Genomic DNA, 19,377 nt, shown 5'->3' on the forward strand with positions numbered 1-19,377 from the left:
TGGCAGGAAGCTTGGCCCCAGTGATGTACTGGGCCGTACGCAGTTGCCATACCAGGCAGTGATGCAACCAGTCAGGATGCTCTCGATGGTGTATAACCTTTTGAGGATCTAAGGACCCATTTTATATCTTTTCAGTCTCCTGAGGGGGAATAGGTTCAGTTCTGCCCTCTTCACGACTGTCTTGGTGTGCTTGGACCATGTTAGTTTGTTGGGGATGTGGACACCAAGGAACTTGAAGCTCTCAACCTGCTCCACTGCAGCCCCGTTGATGAGAATGGGGGCGTGCTCGGTCCTCCTTTTCCTGTAGTCCACAATCATCTCCTTTGTCTTGATCACGTTGAGCACATTGAGGGAGAGGTTGTTGTCCTAGCACAACATGGCCAGGTCTCTCCATTGACGGTGATCAGGCCTACCACTGTTGTGTCATCGGCAAACTTAATGATGGTGTTGGAGTCGTGCCTGGCAATGCAGTCATGAGTGAACAGGGAGCACAGGAGGGGACTGAGCACGCACCCCTGAGAGGCCCCCATGTCGAGGATCAGCGTGGCGGATATGTTGTTACCTACCCTTACCACCTGGGCGCAGCCTGTCAGGAAGTCCAGGATCCAGTTGCAGAGGGAGGTGTTTAGTCCCAGGGTCCTTAGCTTAGTGATGAGCTGTGAGGGCACTGTGGTGTTGAACACTGAGCAGTAGTCAATGAATAGCATTCTCACATAGGTGTTCCTTGTCCAGGTGGGAAAGGGCAGTGTGGAGTGCAATAGAGATTGCATCATCTGGGGATCTGCTAGGGCGGTATGCAAATTGGAGTGGGTCTAGAGTTTCTGGGATAATGGTGTTGATGTGAGCCATGACCAGCCTTTCAAAGCACTTCATGGTTACAGACGTGAGTGCTACGGGTCGTTAGTCATTTAGGCAGGTTACCCTTAGTGTTCTTGGGCACAGGGTCTGCTTGAAACATGTTGGTATTACAGACTCAGACAGGGAAAGGTTGAAAATGTCAGTGAAGACACTTGCCAGTTGGTCAGCGCATGCTCGGAGTACACGTCCTGGTAATCCGTTGACCTGTTTAAAGGTCTTACATCGGCTGCGGAGAGCGTGATCACACAGTCGTCCGGAACAGCTGATGCATGTTTCAGTGTTACTTGCCTCGAAGCGAGCTAAAAAGTAATTTAGCTCATCTGGTAGGCTTATGTCACTGGGCAGCTCTCGCTCAGTGCTTCCCTTTGTAGTCTGTAATAGTTTGCAAGCACTGCCACATCCGACGAGCGTCGGAGCCGGTGTAGTACGATTCGATCTTAGTCCTGTATTGATGCTTTGCTTGTTTGATGGTTTGTCGGAGGGCATAGCGGGATTTCTTATAAGCTTCCGGGTTAGAGTCCCGCTCCTTGAAAGCGGCAGCTCTACCCTTTAGCTCAGTGCGGATGTTGCCTGTAATCCATGGCTACCGGTTGGGGTATGTACGTACGGTTACTGTGGGGACGACGTCATCGATGCACTTATTAATAAAGCCAGTGACTGATGTGGTGTACTCCTCAATGCCATCCAGAGATGGTTGCACATTTAACATGCTGGTAGAGATTTGTTAAAATTGATTTAAGTTTCCCTGCATTAAAGTCCTCGGCCACTAGGAGCACTACCTCTGGATGAGTGTTTTCCTGTTTGCTTATGGCGGTATACAGCTCATTGAGTGTGGTCTTAGTGCCAACATCGGTCTGTGGTGGTATGTAGACAGCTACAAAAAATACAGATGAAAATTCTCTTGGTAGATAGTGTGGTCTACAGCTTATCATGAGATACTCAACCTTAGGCGAGCAAAACCTTGAGACAGATATCGTGCACCAGCTGTTGTTTACAAATATACAATCGCCACCCCTTGTCTTACCAGAGGTTGCTGTTCTATCCTGCCAATACAGTATAAAACCCGCCAGCTGTATGTTCTTCATGTCGTCGTTCAGTCACGACTCAGTGAAACATAACACGGAACCCAAACCGGTTGTGCGCATGCACCATGCATACATGTATTTTGTCCCCCAACACCAAAAGCGATCGCAACACACAGATTAAATTATCAAAACAAACTCTGAACCAATTATATTAATTTGGGGACAGGTCGAAAAGCATGAAACATTTATGGCAATTTAGCTTTTTACTGTTGCTAGCTAATTTGTCCTGGGATATAAACATTGAGTTATTTTACCTGAAATGCACAAGGTCCTCTACTCCGCCAATTAATCCACATATAAAACATATTGTTTCTAGTCATCTCTCCTCCTTCCAGGCTTTTTCTTCTCTTGACTATATATTGCAATTGGCAACTTTCATAAATTAGATGCATTACCGCTACTGACCTCGTTCGTCTTTCAGTCACCCACGTGGGTCTAACCAATGAGGAGATGGCACGTGGGTACCTGCTTCTATAAACCAATGAGGAGATGGAAGAGGCAGGACTTGCAGCGCGACCTGCGGCAGAAATAGAACTCATTGGCGCACGCGAGCAGTGTGGGTGCAATAATTGAATAATATAGATTTCTACATTTATTTTGCAATGCTCGCGCACGCGACGCGAGCGGTGTAGTCAGCCTGTAAGATATTACAGTTTTTAATGTCCCGTTGGTAGTTTAAACACACATGCACACACAGAAAGCACATGAAGTATGGCTGTTCACTCAAATCAAATCCATTTTATTAGTTGCATACACATATTTAGCAGATGTTATTGCGGATGTAGCGAAATGCTTGTCTCAGGGTAAGCCAGGAAATAAAAATCACCTCTCTTTTTCTCTCTGGCTCCCAAATCGATCCACAGGACAAGACAACAACTACAGACTCATAATAAGATGCTAACATACACACACATAGGCTAGGATAATGAGTTATGCTTTAGCATGTGTAGCCCTCCATAAATCGATCTTTAATCTGTGAGGGTAAAAAGAGCTTTGTGACGTGCAGGCTGTGGAAGAGACACCCATGGCTTTATCATGCCTTCTCACACACACATGCATGTATAGACATACAGACACACTCACACACACACCAGTACATGCACGGGTTGGACAGACAGTTCCAGGTTGTGCCATGTTACAGAGGAGGAGGCTTAGCACCAACATGTACATTTAAGGACACAGTAGCCTGGTCAGGGACACTGAACACACACACACACACACACACACACACACACACACACACACACACACACACACACACACACACACAAACACAACACACAACACACACACACACACACACTTTGGTTGTTCCACCTCAAAAAGCACAAGAAAGAGGATTTTGACACCCACCATCTCAGATTGTTAATTACTCCAGAAACGATTTCAGAACAGATATGATTAGCATTCCTGATACATTATTTTGTTGAAATATAATTTGATCTTTGTGAAATTAAGCTAATTGATTACACCCAAATTGCACGTTTTTATTTATAGGATTCATGATGTATAGTAAATATAGTACCCAGCATCTGATTTGGATCAAACTTATTCCCACCAATAAGTAAGACATGCCACACATGGACACCCCACACCCTATGCCAATCCAACATACAGTATCAGTTCTCTATGTTTGACAAGTAGTTTAAAGCTGTAGATTGGAGTATTGCTTCTCCCTACTATGCAATGTATTACTTGTGAATCTGGTGATTTTTTTAACCTTTATTTAACTTGGCAAGTCAGTTAAGAACAAATTATTATTTACAATGACGGCCTAGGAACAGTGGGTTAACTGACTTGTTCAGAGCAGAACGACAGATTTTTACCTTGTCAGCTCAGGGATTCAATCTAGCAACCTTTCGGTTACTGGCCCAATGCTCTAACCACTAGGCTACCTGCCGCTCCTGATTCTCCCCTGTTCAGAGAAATTAGTAATTGAAGCCACTTCCATTATTTACCATAAAGTAGTACCACTAGACACCGCTGTTCCTGCTATACAGACACACTCTTTAATCCATTTGGTCTATTATGTTTATTAAATAGATCACAACATTTCCTTTGCAACTTTGGGTAGAAAAACAATAGATTTGGCTCATTATGAAAATAAATTGTGGTCATCCTCACAATTCATACCAGTCCTCCATGAAAATAATTCAGTTTGTTCATCTTTTAGCAACTAATGCTTCTACCAAACTCTCCTTGAATAGTCCTGTATGGTCCAGTGTGGCTCTGTTGGTAGAGCATGGCCTTTGTACCACCAGGGTTGTGGATTCAATTACCGGGTCCACCCATATGAAACATATGAAAACATTTATTTTGGCATAACTGTAAGAGTCGCTTTGGATAAACGCGATTGCTAAATGGCATATATATTAGTCCAACTAGTGGCAGATCTCTGTAGACTTTTCCTTCAAGCCCAAAACGTTGATGGAGAAATGGGCTAGAGACTAAAACGTTGTGACAAAATAAAATAATGTAATTGCATGGCAGTCTTATGCGTTTGGGTCTTTTACCATCGAAGACCACTAGAGAACATAACATTGAAACCATTAGAATTGAAGTAGCCTAATGTTTTCCTTGTTCACCAGGAATGGTCTAGGAGTAACTACTCTAGACATTTTTTAAAGGGAATAAACCACACACAAGGGTCCGTTTCCTGGACACAGATTAAGTGAAAAGAAAGACAAACAGAATTGCTTTCATGGAGGACTGGCTTGAATTGTGAGGAAGACCACACTATTTATTTTCATCACGAGCCAAATCTATTGGTTTTCTACCCAAACTTGCACTTCTGGGTAAGCTTTTACTCAAACACAATATGACGCACTTATAATTTAAACACAAACTTCCTCACAAACTACTGAGGAACATTCAAACACATAAACTCCCTCATACAAACACACACACACTCACGCAGAGAAACACAAACACTCTTTCCCAGAACAAAATGTGTCACACTCACCAGGTGTGGAAATGTCTTCCTTCTCAGCTCTCGCTCTCTTTCTAGCTTTTTCTCTCTCAGGTAGATTCCACTCGCTCCTCCGAGCTCTGGAGCGTGGGATCAGGAAGTGTAGTCCCAGCGAACGAGGGAGGGAGTGAGTGTTTCAGGGGAGGTAAAGTCCAGCGGGGGTCAGAGTCAGACGAGGTGGCTGGAGATTAAACAGATCTGTCTGTCGGTACTCCTCTGTTTCTATCTTTCCTCTCCCTCTCGGTTTCTATCTGTCTCCCTCACTCGTTCGCTGGCTGTTTCAGGAATGCAGCTCTCCTGGGTGTTCTCACCACAGCAAAGATCTGAGACTGCTAAGCCTCTCTCTCTCTCCTCTCGCTCTCTGCCCTGACACTGCTGACAGGGCAGGCCCCTCCCTCTCTCCAGGTAGTGTTAGTAGAGGAGTCTCTCTCTGCCTTTCTCTTTCACTCTTAATAACACACTCAGAATTGAATTTGCTGTATTGAACTGTCTTAATATTCACACCGTACACTGCATAGTGTGTGCGTGTGTATTTATGTGTGTGTGTTTGTGTACATACTACCTGAGTAAGTAGACTTCCTCCCTCTGGCCTCTGGTCACATGAACAGCTGACTATGCAAATGAGGCTCTCAGGTGATGTTCTCTTCCTGGAATGAGGTCACAGTCCCATGTCCAGGTGTGTGTGTGTGTGTGTGTGTGTGTGTGTGTGTGTGTGTGTGTGTGTGTGTGTGTGTGTGTGTGTGTGTGTGTGTGTGTGTGTGTGTGTGTGTGTGTGTGTGTGTGTGTGTGTGTGTGTAATTGTGAGTGTGTGTTTAAACAGTGAGGGAGCCTCTCCCAGAGAGTGCAGGGCAAACCTGACCATTTGGGTTGGGAACACACACATACGTCCTGCCCTCCAGGACATCTATTGTACAGCACCCGGTGTTACAGGAAGGCCAAGAAGATCATCAAGGACCTCAGCCACCTGAGCCATGGCCTGTTCACCCCTCTACCATCTTGTAGGCAGAGACAATAGAGGTAAATCAACGCTGGGACCGGGAGACTGAAAAACAACTTCTATCTCCAGGCCATCAGACTGTCCAATAGTCACCAGTAGCTGGTCTTCGGCCAGTACCCTGCCCTGAACTTTAGTCACTGTTACTAGCCGGCTACCACCCTGTACTCAACCCTGCACCTTAGAGACCATGTGTGTGTGTGTGCGTGTCATGTTCTGCTAAGCTACTTAGGCTGGGTTTGGAACCATGCCAGACCAATTAGATTTTGTTGTGTTGAAATCAACAGCCAGACTGAGCATTAGGCTAATTTACAGACTAACCTGATATGATTCATAACCATCTTTAGCTAAACACATTCACAAACACAGACACATTGACACTAAAATGCAAAAGGATTGGTCTATGTTTTTCTTACAATAGCCCGTGTCCCAAACGTAATACCATTTAGACGAGGCTAGGCCAGGCTTTTTACTTCAGCCTGAACTATAGAATCCCTCAGAGTTTCTTCACATTTGAGTCACAAGCTTTTGACACATTTAAGAGCTGAGATTCACAACAGATCCTGCCTGTAATTCTCTCTCACACAAACACACAGTAGGCCACTTCTGACTGGAACTAGAGTAAAGGGAGAGTACCCTAGAGGTTCAGCTGCTAGTGGCCAGGGTGAGAAAAGCAGAAGGTGTCAGAGGGAAGTAACTTTTTAAAGGGACAATTTCAAGAAGTCAGTCTTTTTCCTAACGATTAGGGCCTACTTAGTTGGGAAATCCCAAAAGTCAAACAGAGCCAACTGGACAGAGCAAGTTGGGTTAGTTGTGGGCCCTGTGATGTAATGAATTGTCTGAAGGCTTGGAGATTTCACTGTCACCTTTCAGGCATTCCTGAGGGTGCCTTCCTCCCTCCATACCTCCCTTTTCCATCACCCCATCCCTCCCCCTCAACCACCCCTAATTTTCTATGACATTCAACCCCCCCTCCCCCCCTCCCCCCTTCTCCATCCTTCCAGTTTGCATCCAGCAAAAAAGAAAGCAAGAACAGATTAGGTCTAAAAAGCCTTCATCTTCGCATTCAAACCCAATACAGACACATTTCCTCCCTCTCACTGTTCAGTCCCAGCACACAAAAGACGTAGAGAGCATTCCTAAATCCACAACCCGGATCGCCAGACGGCATCCCTAGCCACGTCCTCAGAGCATGTACAGACCAGCTGGCTGAGGTGTTTATGGACTTATTCAATCTCTCCCTATCCCAGTCTGTTGTCCCCACTTGCTTCAAGATGTCATCATTGTTCCTGTACCCAAGAAAGCAAAAGTAACTGAACTAAATGACTATCGCCCCATAGCACTCACTTCTGTTATCATGAAGTGCTTTGAGAGGCTAGTTAAGGATCATATCACCTCTACCTTACTCGACACCCTAGACCCACTACAATTTCTATACCACCCCAACAGATCCAAGGATGATGAAATTGCCATCCCACTGCACACTGCACAAATCCATCTGGACAAGAGGATAACCTATGTAAGAATGCTGTTCATCGACTACAGCTCAGCCGTCAACACCTTATTGCCCTCCAAGCTCATCACTAAGCTCGGGGCCCTGGGTCTGAACCCAGCCCAGTGCAACTGGGTTCTGTGAAGGAGCTGATTGTGGACTTCAGGAGACAGCAGAGAGAGCATGCCCCATCCACATCGATGTGGCTGCATTGGAGAGTGTGAAAATCTTCAAGTTCCTCGACTTGCACATCACTGACAACCTGAAATGGCCCATCCACACAGACAACATAGTGAAGAAGACGCAACAGCGCCTATTCAACCTCAGGAGGCTAAAGAAATTCGGCTTGGCCCCTAAGACCCTCACAAACTTTTACAGATGCACAATTGAGAGCATCCTGTCGGGCTGTATCACCGCCTGGTACGGCAACTTCACCGTCCAGAACCACGGGGCTCTCCAGAGGATGGTGTGGTCAGCATAACTCATCACCAGGAGCACACTGCCTGCCCTCCAAGACATCTACAGTACCCGGTGTCACAGGAACACCAAGAAAATCATCAAGGACCTCAGCCACGCGAGCCACTGCCTGTTCACCCAGCAACCATCAAGAAGGCAGAGACAGTACAGGTGCATCAAAGCTGGGACCGAGACTGAAAAACAGCTCTATCTCCAGGCCATCAGACTCTTAAATAGACACCACTAGCCAGTGGTAGAAAAAGTACCCAATTGTCATACTTGAGTAAAAGTAAAGATACCGTAATAGAAAATGACTCAAGTAAAAGTGAGTCACCCAGTAAAATCCTACTTTAGTAAAAGTCAAAAAGTATTTGGTTTAAAATATACTTAAGTATCAAAAGTATATGAAATTCCTAAAAATATACTTAAGTATCAAAAGTAAAATAATAAATAATTTCTAAAACCAGATGGCACCATTTTATTTTTTATATTTTTTATTGACGGATAACAAGGGGCACAATCCAACACTCAGACATAATTTACAAATAAAGCATGTGTTTAGTGAGTCCACCAGATCAGAGGTGGTTGGGATGACCAGGGATGTTTTTGTTTTTTTTGTGAATTAGACCATTTTCCTGTCCTGCCAAACATTCAAAATGTAACAAGTATCAGGAAAAATGTATGGAGTAAAAAGTACATAATTTTCTTTAGGAATGTAGTAAAGTAAATGTAAAGTACAGATACCCCCCAAAACTACTTAAGTAGTACTTTCAAGTATTTTAGCCGGCCTCTGCCCAGTACCCTGCCCTAAACTTTAGCCACTGTTACTAGTCGGCTACCACCCAGAATTCAGTCCTGCACCTTAGACAATGCTGCCCTATGTACATAGTCATTGAACACTGGTCACTTTAATAATGTTTACCCACTTCATATGTACTGTATATACTGTATTCTAGACAAGGCTCATCCTATATAAGTACTGCTTTGCACACCTTTTCTAGTCATATATTGTCCATTGCTCGTTCTAATAATTCTATATTTCTTAATTCCTTTATTTGTATCTTCTGGATGTACATGTATTGTTAGGTATTACCGCACTGTTGGAGCTAGGAACACAAGCATTTAGCTACATCCTCGATAACATCTGCTAAATATGTGTACGCGACCAATAACATTTGATTTGATTTGAGAATGATAAATAGACCTGTCTTTCCTGGGACTCTCTCAATTAGGTCCTGCGGAGGGTAGTGGGCTGAGTTTTTTTTTGTTGGCTGTTCTGCATCAGTCTTGAATAGCATTGTCTAAGGCTCAACTGTTTCCCCTCCCCCTCTTCAGAGATTAGACCTCCCTCTCTTGTTCCCCCGTTTCCCAGAAAACCTCATTCAACAGGTGGGAACAGGACAGATAGACACCGCACTGGGCAAAAACTGGTTGAATCATCATTGTTTCCACGTCATTCCAACCCCCAATAATCAACGACGGAAAATTAATTGGATTTGCAAAAAGTCATCAACGTCAGGGCGTCGTCTTTTTTTCACCCAACTTTTAACCTAAATCCAATGACATGGTGAAAACGTTTGTTGATTTCACTGTCAATTCACGTTAGTTGACAATTCAACCAAACGTAAATCAAAAGTGGACGTTGAACGGACGTCTGTGCCCAGTGGGACAGGTCTTTAAAACAAACAAGAAGTAGAATCAGGCAGGGTCGTGTTCAATAGGAGCAAACATGAGAAAACACTTTAAACCTAAAAGGGACTACAGTCCAATAAGAACATTGACATTGTTTTTCCTTTTTTCCAATGTTTGCTTCATTGTTTGTCCAATTGAAGCCATCCCAGGATTGCAACGACACACTCTGAGTTTTGAACTTTTGTTGACATAGATTTTGTGTTCAGGGTAAGTAAGACCAAGGTAATAGTAATGTTTTGTTTTTCCTTCCTAGCAGAGCTGTCATTATGGTCAGGGTCAAACTATTGCTCCTGCATTGTAGCTCTGCTCAGTGTATCATTAAGAAGGGCTGGATGGCTTTCTCTTAGGTCTTTGCATGGTTTACTCTTAAATATAGGCAGAAAACCTGGCTCAATGCCCTGAAACCTGTCTCAATGCCCTGAAACCTGGCTCAATGCCCTGAAACCTGGCTCAATCAGGGAATAATGTAAGTCTATCTTTATGATCTCATTAGGAAATCGTAATAATTAGTGATGCACCGATATGAGATCTTTGGCCGATACCGATATCCGATATTTTCCTTGTAAAAAAAAAACCCCGATGCCGATTACCGATATTTAGAATTTTAGAGACCTTTTAAGCATTCTACATCAGTTAAATAGTTAAGACACACACACATGGACGCAGTGGTCTAAAGCACTGCATCTCAATGCAAGAGGTGTCACAACAGTTGTTGGTTCGAATTCAGGCTGTATCACTTCTGGCCATGATTGGGTGTACTATAGGGAGGCGCACAATTGGCCCAGCGTCGTCCGGGCCGTCAATGTAAATAAGAATTTGTTCTTAACTGACTAGCCTAGTTAAAGAAAGGTTACACACACACACACCACACACTAACCGAAACATTATTTTGTTGGCATTTACGTACAATTGAAGTCGGAAGTTTACATACACCTTAGCCAAATACATTTAAACTCAGTTTCACAATTCCTGACATTTAATCCTAGTAAAAATTCCCTGTCTTAGATCAGTTAGGATCACCACTTTATTTTTAAGAATGTGAAATGTCAGAATAATAGTAGAGAGTGATTAATTTCAGCTTTTATTTCTTTCATCACATTCCCAGTGGGTCAGAAGTTTACATACACTCATTAGTACTTGGTTAGCATTGCCTTTAAATTGTTTAACTTGGGTCAAACGTTTCGGGTAGCCTTCCACAAGCTTCCCACAATAAGTAGGGTGAATTTTGGCCCCTTCCTCATGACAGAGCTGGTGTAACTGAGTCAGGTTTGTAGGCCTCCTTGCTCGCACGCGCTTTTTCAGTTCTGCCCACAAATTTTCTATAGGATTGAGGTAAAGGCTTTCTGATGGCCACTTCAATACCTTGACTTTGTTGTCCTTAAACCATTTTGCCACAACTTTGGATGTTTGCTTGGGATCAATGTCTATTTGAAGACCCATTTGCGACCAAGCTTTAACTTCCTGACTGATGTCTTGAGATGTTGCTTCAATATATCCACATAATTTTCCTGCCTCATGATGCCATCTATTTTGTGAAGTGCACCAGTCCCTCCTGCAGCAAAGCACCCCCACAACATGATGCTGCCACCCCTGTGCTTCACGGTTGGGATGGTGTTCTTCGGCTTGCAAGCCTCCCCCTTTTTCCTCCAAACATAACGATGGTCATTATGGCCAAACTGTTCTATTTTTGTTTCAACAGACCAGAGGACATTTCTCCAAAAAGTACGATCTTTTTCCCATGTGCAGTTGCAAACCTTAGTCTGGCTTTATTATGACGGTTTTGGAGCAGCAGCTTTTTCCTTGCTGAGCGGCCTTTCAGGTTATGTCGATATAGGCCTCGTTTTACTGTGGATATAGATACTTTTGTACCTGTTTCCTCCAGCATCTTCACAAGGTTCTTTGCTGTTGTTCTGGGAATGATTTGCATTTTTCGCACCAAAGTACATTCTTCTCTAGGAGACAGAACGCGTCTCCTTCCTGAGCGGTATGACGGCTGCGTGGTCCCATGGTGTTGATACTGGTGTACTATTGTTTGTACAGATGAACGTGGTACCTTCAGGCATTTTGCTACCAAGGATGAACCAGACTTGTGGAGGTCTACAATTTTTTTCTTTGGTCTTTTGATTTTCCCATGATGTCAAGCAAAGAGGCACTGAGTTTGAAGGTAGGCCTTGAAATATATCTACAGGTACACTTCCAATTGACTCAAATTATGTCAATTAGCCTATCAGAAGCTTCTAAAGCCATGACATAATTTTCTGGAATTTTCCAAGCTGTTAAAAGGCATAGTCAACTTAGTGTATGTAAACTTCTGACCCACTGGAATTGTGATAGTGAAATCTAAGTGAAATAATGTGTCTGTAAACAATTTTTGTAAAAATTACTTGTGTCATGCACAAAGTAGATGTCCTAACAGACTTGCCAAAACTATAGTTTGTTAACAAGAAATTTGTGGAGTGGTTGAAAAACGAGTTTTAAAGACTCCAACATAAGTGTATGTAAACTTCCGACTTCAACTGTATGTCCCCCTTACCAGTAAAACATAATCAAAACCTATTTCTTTCACTTACTTGCTGTGCTGTTTCGTTGTTGATTTCTAGGTCATTTCATTCTCAACCAGGATTTCTGTGGAACTCCGTTTGGGTCAAATAACATGACATACTCTGTTTCAGTAGCTATAGTTAGCTAGCTAACTATATAGTTAGGTGTCATCATCTAAAATAACCCTAATTTATAAGACAGTTCTTATCTGATTGATGGTGATCGGACCCATCTACAGTGAGGGGAAAAAGTATTTGATCCCCTGCTGTTTTGTACGTTTGCCCACTGACAAAGAAATGATCAGTCTATAATTTTAATGGTAGGTTTATTTGAACAGTGAGAGACAGAATAACAACAACAAAATCCAGAAAAACGCATGTCAAAAATGTTATAAATTGATTTGCATTTTAAAGAGGGAAATAAGTATTTGACCCCCTCTCAATGAGAAAGATTTCTGGCTCCCAGGTGTCTTTTATACAGGTAACGAGCTGAGATTAGGAGCACACTCTTAGAGGGAGTGCTCCTAATCTCAGTTTGTTACCTGTATAAAAGACACCTGTCCACAGAAGCAATCAATCAATCAGATTCCAAACTCTCCACCATGGCCAAGACCAAAGAGCTCTCCAAGGATGTCAGGGACAAGATTGTAGACCTACACAAGGCTGGAATGGGCTACAAGACTATCGCCAAGCAGCTTGGTGAGAAGGTGACAACAGTTCGTGCGAGTATTCGCAAATGGAAGAAACACAAAAGAACTGTCAATCTCCCTCGGCCTGCGGCTCCATGCAAGATCTCACCTCGCGGAGTTGCAATGATCATGAGAACGGTGAGGAATCAGCCAAGAACTACACGGGAGAATCTTGTCAATGATCTCAAGGCAGCTGGGACCATAGTCACCAAGAAAACAATTGGTAACACACTACGCTGTGAAGAACTGAAATCCTGCAGCGCCCGCAAGGTCCCCCTGCTCAAGAAAGCACATATACATGCCCGTCTGAAGTTTGCCAATGAACATCTGAATGATTCAGAGGACAAATGGGTGAAAGTGTTGTGGTCAGATGAGATCAAAATGGAGCTCTTTGGCATCAACTCAACTCGCCGTGTTTGGAGGAGGAGGAATGATGCCTATGACCCCAAGAACACCATCCCCACAGTCAAACATGGAGGTGGAAACATTATGCTTTGGGGGTGTTTTACTGCTAAGGGGACAGATCAACTTCACCGCATCAAAGGGACGATGGACGGGGCCATGTACCGTCAAACCTTGGGTGAGAACATCCTTCCCTCAGCCAGGGCATTGAAAATGGGTCGTTGATGGGTATTCCAGCATGACAATGACCCAAAACACACAGCCAAGGTAACAAAGGAGTGGCTCAAGAAGAAGCACATTAAGGTCATGGAGTGGCCTAGCCAGTCTCCAGACCTTAATCCCATAGAAAATCTGTGGAGGGAGCTGAAGGTTCGAGTTGCCAAACGTCAGCCTCGAAACCTTAATGACTTGGAGAAGATCTGCAAAGAGGAGGGGGACAAAATCCTTCCTGAGATGTGTGCAAACCTGGTGGCCAACTACAAGAAACGTCTGACCTCTGTGATTGCCAACAAGGGCTTTGTCACCAAGCACTAAGTCATGTTTTGCAGAGGGGTCAAATACTTATTTCCCTCATTAAAATGCAAATCAATTTATAACATTTTTGACATGCGTTTTTCTGGATTTTTTTGGTTGTTATTCTGTCTCTCACTGTTCAAATAAACCTACCATTAAAATTATAGACTTATCATTTCTTTGTCAGTGGGCAAACATACAAAATCAGCAGGGGATCAAATACTTTTTCCCCCCACTGTGTGTGAAGCTAGCCACAATAAGGATTAGCCACAATAGTGAACTTTGCGGTTAGCCTTCAAAATAAAATAATTATAATATTTGTATTCATTTGCATCACTGTCAATGACATACTTTTACTTTGAAGGCAAACCGCAAATTCCACTGTTGTGCCTAATCCTTATTGTGGCTAGCTTCACAACACATATCCCGATCCGGTCGAGTCTCACTAGCCAGATGAAGCCAGCTGGCTGTTTATAACGTTCGCTTTGGGCAACAGTATTAAGTAGCTGGCTAGCTATTTATTTTCATGAACGTAAGTTCAATTTCAATAGGCGAACTTCAAGTGGCAACCTAGCTACTACTTACTCACAAGGATTCATAAATCATTGCTAAGAATAATGAAAATAACTGCAGTGCCTACTGGTCATTGTTTTCAGGCTGGTTGTATTGGTGCTAGCTAGGTACCAAGCTAAAGCTAGCTACCCCAGAAGTTGCAGTCGAACAAATAATGCTTTATTACCAACGCAGTTTTGTAAACACATCGTTTGTGGCCAGTGTTTGCTTGTTTGCAGACTTTTTTGTACAGCTTTAACAGTGCTACTGTATCTTTTTTGACATGCAAAGACCCACATGGCGTTCCATAGTATGTATGTCGTGAAGCTAATAGCAGTGACGCTATTACTGTGTAACTCCTGTAGGGCAGCATCTGAAAAACAGCGCACTTGGTAGTGTGAACCGGTGCTTGACCAGTCAGCGAAAGCCAACATCACCCACGACAGATAATGGTTGATTGTCAAGGGCAATGAATTCCATTATCTTGGCTTGAATGGATTTGGCCTTTGAGTTGTCTCGCTGAAAGGTTCTTACTCTTTTAAATGACTGCTCGATCCACACAGCAGACATTGTGAGCTAGGTTAGGAATGCGGTGTTGTATGTTTAGCGCAAAATGTTACGTGGCGTTATTACATCATGTACCTACATTATATTGGTATGCACGGTAGCTTTGACATCAGTTTTTAACATCGGCGTTAAACTACAAATCGGGTCGATACCAATGTTGGAATTTTTAGCTAATATCGTCCGATTCCGATATGTTCACCGATATATCATGCATCCCTAATAATAATTCCACCTCATTTCATCTGTACTACTACAACAGGCCATTGTCTTGTCTGTGCATTAAAACGGTTCATATACCAGGTCAAATATAGGAAAGAGAGAAGCGAACGTGGTATCCTGTATCTCTTCCTCTGCTGTCATCCAGTCTAGACCAGTTTGGTGTCATCCCACAGCCAGTGCAGGGAAGGGCTCTCTCTCTCTCTGTCATGCATGGAGCACCTCAGTGTGGAACACAAAAGCCAGTCAGGGTTTAAGTCAACAGTACGCTCAAATCACACACTGACCCCAAGCCCCAACCCTCAGCTCCTCTGCATTGTGGGAGTTCTGGTGGTGGGGGTGGGTGGGATAACAAACCACCAGGCCAGACAGAGAGAGAAACAGAAAGACAAGCAAGTGTGGGAGAGAGAGAGAGAAAGAGAAAGATGGATAAACAGACAGAGATGGACAGACAGATGATCAAATTAACACACACACACACATGGAGAGACAGAGAGAGAGAGAGAGAGAGAGAGAGATGAACAGAGAAGGCAGAGACAGAGAGAAACAATCCGACAGACAAAGAAACAGAGAGAGAGACAGGGGTAAAGAGAGACTGTGTGAGGTAGAGGTTCTGGAGGGTGGGGTTGTTGATGATGACAAAAGCCAGTGGGAGATAGCAACGGTTATAACATTTGTTAAATGATGAAAATACTCCAAACTTTTTACATTTTTTAAATCTGTCAGATATTGAATTACAGCACATTAAACATTTTATTTGCACAGGCAAAAAATGAATGGAGTTCAGGGATTTTGGTTAACAATTCAGGCATTCAATGTATTGTAAAATGTCACTTTTATTGTCTAAGAATGCACTCATATATACATGTTCTAATGGTATCAGGATTTTTTTTATTTTGTGTTAAAATAAAGAAAATTATATGTGCCTCATTTGCAATTAATTCATATAAAGGGGTAGAACAGGGCTGCAACTACCAAAAACCTGAGCTGTCTAGGCCTCCTGCACTCACCTGAGCTGTCTAGGCCTCCTGCACTCACCTGAGCTGTCTAGGCCTCCTGCACTCACCTGAGCTGTCTAGGCCTCCTGCACTCACCTGAGCTGTCTAGGCCTCCTGCACTCACCTGAGCTGTCTAGGCCTCCTGCGCTCACCTGAGCTGTCTAGACTGCCTCATTAATTTCGGTTGTTGTTGCAAAATTCAAAGGGGGTCAATAGCAGGACACCCTCAGATTAAAAATCAACAGGCTTGGCTCTAGATTACACCTATATATACATACTTTACATTGTTTGCGAGATCAGACACAATATCACCATAATCCAAGTGTTCATTTTTGGGGGTGGTTTCATTTCAGCGCATCTAATTAGTAAACATTTCAACTGTATTGAATTATTACTTTTTCAAGTACACAAAAAAATTAACACCCATCAAAATAAAGGGAACCTTTCTTTTTATCCAAGTGTCAAGACAATGCGTTAAATCCTTGACGATGCTTTATTTAGCATTCTTATAGATGCAACGGAAAGATAATGTATTCCATTCAGCCCATTTCAGCTATTAATGGGGTGTGTTTGACAGGTCATTACAAACATTTCAGCAGAAAAAACAGCACAAGCAAGAGTATGAAAGAGTAGCAGGAGTAAAATGAAAGCAATCAATCAAGCCAGATTTAAGTGACAAGTGGATTTTGTAACCCTCAAACACAGGAAATAGATGGCTGAAGACAGATCCTCATGTGGGGGGCATGTGCTTTGGTAGTGGAAGGGCATGAACTCCCGGTTAGGGCAAATGGACCAGTCAGGTGATTAGAGGTCAGAGGTCAGTGGTGAACAAAAACACAGAGTAAGCCTAACAGAGAGTGTGTGAGGTCCCCTAATGCAGGCACTGATGCTCTGTCTGTCTGAATCTCCCACTCCCTTTACTTGTCTTTCTCAATGTCTGTCTGTCTGTCTGTCTGTCTGTCTGTCTGTCTGTCTGTCTGTCTGTCTGTCTGTCTGTCTGTCTGTCTGTCTGTCTGTCTGTCTGTCTGTCTGTCTGTCTGTCTGTCTGTCTGTCTGTCTGTCTGTCTGTCTGTCTGTCTGTCTGTCTGTCTGTCTGTCTGTCTGTCTGTCTGTCTGTCTGTGCCATTCTTTCTCTCTTTGATGTTTGGGGAAAGGGCTATCTATTGTTAGAACAATAAGTCTCAATGGCTTTCACTCCACTTCTCTTTCTCTTCCGTGGATCAAACGATTCATCTTGCTGTGTGTGCAGTGGGGTGGTGTGCACCCTACCCTTCCCTCTGCACACAACCGCCTGCCTGGGGAACATGACACTGTCTCCTCTCACATAATGGACTTGTATTGTTCTACTGCACATTTATTTTATAGATATCATCCTCACAATATGCCGTACGTCTCGTATTCTAGAGAGTGCTAGTGTAAAAGGCCTCATCAGAACCTGGCATAAAAATAATCTAGTATCCTAAAGAATCTACAGAAACACTGCTTTGCCTAACACCACCAGCGGTGACGTCATACAAAGCACCATGCAGCATGGAGCAACAACGCGGCCCAAGTCCCCGTTTCCTCTTAGTCAAGTATTAATGTCTACGGATAGATAAAGCCATGACACACTCCACCATAGCTTCCTGTGAGCACACACACACACTCACACTCATGGGGGCGCACACACACAAACAAACACACTTAAAATCCTGAGTAGATAAACAATTATTCACTCGTCACAGAACAGCTGTTTCCCAAACTGTCCAGTCAGTCTGCCTCCAGTACATTAGCCTCCCTGTCTAGATCCAGCCAGTCTGCTTTCCATACATTAGCCTCCCTGTCTAGATCCAGCTAGTCTGCTTCCCATACATTAGCCTCCCTGTCTAGATCCAGCCAGTCTGCCTCCCGTACATTAGCCTTCCCATACATCCTTTTCAGACAAGACACAGACAAGTAATACAGTCTCTCTTATCAGCAACCCAGCTCTGAGTATGAGAGATAACCTCTCCCACGACTAGTCTCCCCTGACTAAAGAAATGCTGAAATGAACCTGGTATGTCTGCTCTATTGTGTAGGAACTGATAACAGACTGATCTGCGCAGGTCCACTATCACAGGACAGCCAGGTCAATCGAGCAGTGTGTGTGTAACAGTAGATCCTCTGGCCATTAGACAGACAAGACAAGAGTGCACCTGTGGGAGTGGCCGAGAGCTCTGCTTCTGGCGTTGTCACGGATACCAAACACAGAGCAAGCCACCTGGTTGGTGGAGCCGGAGCAGGGCAGCCAAAAGAGGACAACACTTGAAGGCGGTTGCCATGCCAAAATGTGCCAAAATGGCCTAATTCACAGACACAGCCCAAAGATTGTGTCGGGACAAGGCCAGAGGAACACAGTCAGCTCACAGCTGCAGTCTCAAGATCGCAGCTTTCTCTACTGCACGACCAATACAACCCAATGATTTTAAGAACACAAATATTGAGACGACAGACACAAATGTCACGCCATCAGTTTAAATACAAAATCTTTCCATAGACTTCTACTGAAATTAAGACAACTAACTGTAAGGTCCATATTTAGGGCTAATGCAGCTTTACACCAAAATTACCTGTCAATTTTAATTTCCCATGGAAAGGAAATCCACCGTCAATGTAAATAGCCTACATGAGAACTTTGAAAAATGTGCCCTCACCTGGTATGAAGACAAGACATTTGTGCCAATGTTAGACCTGCATTCACCTTTAGACACTCAAGTGATTGCTCTGCTCTTGTCGTTACCATGGTAATGTCTTTAATAGATAAGCTACTGGTAAGAGCATTTTTCATCAGTCAGTTGCCAGAAGACAATGTGAATGCCACATAAGCAAACAAAAAGACAGTTCAATTGCAGACTGATTTTATCATTCCTTTTTTGTTACAATCTGCCTTAGAACGACATCAACGTCTATTACCTCACATGAATGAAAACACTCTGAAAGCAACAGTTTGACAAAGACAGCCAACAGAAAAAGACACAGAGCAAACTTGCAAAACATGGGACAAAAACCCAACAACTACTCACTTTTTTTAGTAGACTCCAACCATTTGTCTGGGTCTCTGTGGTGGTGTGAAAGAAGAGCAAGAGAGAGAAACAGCCCTGTCACTGTGAGAGTGTGTTACACTGCTACCTGATCCAGTGGAGTGAATAAGAGCCCCCACACACTCAGCGCGACGTGTAGGGGGGGGGGGGGGGGGGGGGTGGGAGCAGGAGAGAAAAGTAAAGTGGTGCCGCCATTCTCTGTCACCCTGGAGACCAATGCTTTCAAAGAAATCGACCAATGGCAAACACTGCCGATTGTGTTGAGACAAAAAAGTCACATGACTGCAGTTCCCTTA

The 19,377-nt window shown here is 43.6% G+C and overlaps 1 protein-coding gene across 3 annotated transcripts in view; it reads right to left on the reverse strand.

Moving 5' to 3' along the window:
• The window catches only part of LOC106573359 (ras association domain-containing protein 8), a 56,056-nt gene extending 36,880 nt beyond the window's left edge, over nt 1-19,176 (reverse strand). The window contains exons 1-2 of one of the 3 annotated variants that reach the window (XM_082962608.1): nt 4,906-5,445; nt 2,349-2,460 (exon numbers count right to left, since the gene is read on the reverse strand). The gene's annotated coding sequence lies outside the window, so the exon portion shown is untranslated. Of the gene's footprint in view, nt 1-2,348; nt 2,461-4,905; nt 5,446-19,063 lie in introns of those variants that run through there. The other 2 variants (XM_014148342.2, XM_014148341.3) reach the window with 2 other exon arrangements.
• Nucleotides 19,177-19,377: the final 201 nt, after the last annotated feature.

Source organism: Salmo salar, chromosome 16 (genome assembly GCF_965601325.2).
Source record: "Salmo salar chromosome 16, fSalSal1, whole genome shotgun sequence".
In the NCBI taxonomy this organism is placed as follows: Eukaryota; Metazoa; Chordata; class Actinopteri; order Salmoniformes; family Salmonidae; genus Salmo; species Salmo salar.